Raw genomic sequence first — 842 nt, forward strand, 5'->3', positions numbered from 1 at the left:
CTGGAGGTGGGATACGGAACTTTGCTTAAGTGCTCGTGTATGAAGCTCTGGCTGCTTCTGCCCATACGGCTCAGTATAAAATAAGGAAGGACACCAAATTTTGATGGTTTAACACCAACAATATTTTTCTTGTGATGGTAGTGTCTTTACCATGTTATGGTGGCTTCCTGGTGGCAGCTGACATTGAATGATGCAAAAGAAATAGCCATCCAATGTTAAAAACGATACAGCCACAGGCACAGGGTGATATTGCGCAAACATGTTTTCATTCCGAATGCAGCTTAATCAAAGCAATGCAATGTTTTTTTCCCCATCAAATTCTTTTGAGTGTGTAAACCCCGCCATCATTTGATGGCATGCAGTGTGAAGTGATTCTTCTGAATATATACAACAATCATCTTTCCGTTATTAATCTTCCAGAATAGAAACGATTAATGCAGAATTGCAGATTGTTTTTCTATCGTTCAACTTTAGAAGGGATCGGGAAGATCACAGCACCTGAAGGTCCCGCAAAGTAGGCAGATCCTCCATGGGGCGACCTATACCCGCGCAAAAATTCTTCTCACATGAGTAGTGAGGAACCAGGCGTTACCCCGGCTCATTATTTTCCTTACTCATTAGTTTAAGGCATACCAGCTCACTGCCATACGAGTGGTACCAGCCTGTCGTACAATGTTAAACATATAAGGGAGAGTTAAACTGAATGATCTCAAGTGCTTTATATATGTAGATTACTGTCAGATACTCCGTAATCCTGTTCAGTTTCATATAATTTATTCATATTTAAAGAGCACTTTGCGAAGTAAACACAGTACACACATATATGTAAATGATATGTTTTG

The 842-nt window shown here is 40.0% G+C and overlaps 1 non-coding gene across 1 annotated transcript; it reads right to left on the reverse strand.

The window, feature by feature from the left end:
• Window positions 1-481: 481 nt before the first annotated feature.
• Window positions 482-631, reverse strand: LOC134959285 (U12 minor spliceosomal RNA). Its single transcript, XR_010187336.1, has one exon. It is a non-coding gene; the product is annotated as a U12 minor spliceosomal RNA (small nuclear RNA).
• Between the last annotated feature and the right edge of the window lie 211 nt (window positions 632-842).

The sequence above is a fragment of the Pseudophryne corroboree genome, chromosome 9 (genome assembly GCF_028390025.1).
Source record: "Pseudophryne corroboree isolate aPseCor3 chromosome 9, aPseCor3.hap2, whole genome shotgun sequence".
Lineage (NCBI taxonomy): Eukaryota > Metazoa > Chordata > Amphibia > Anura > Myobatrachidae > Pseudophryne > Pseudophryne corroboree.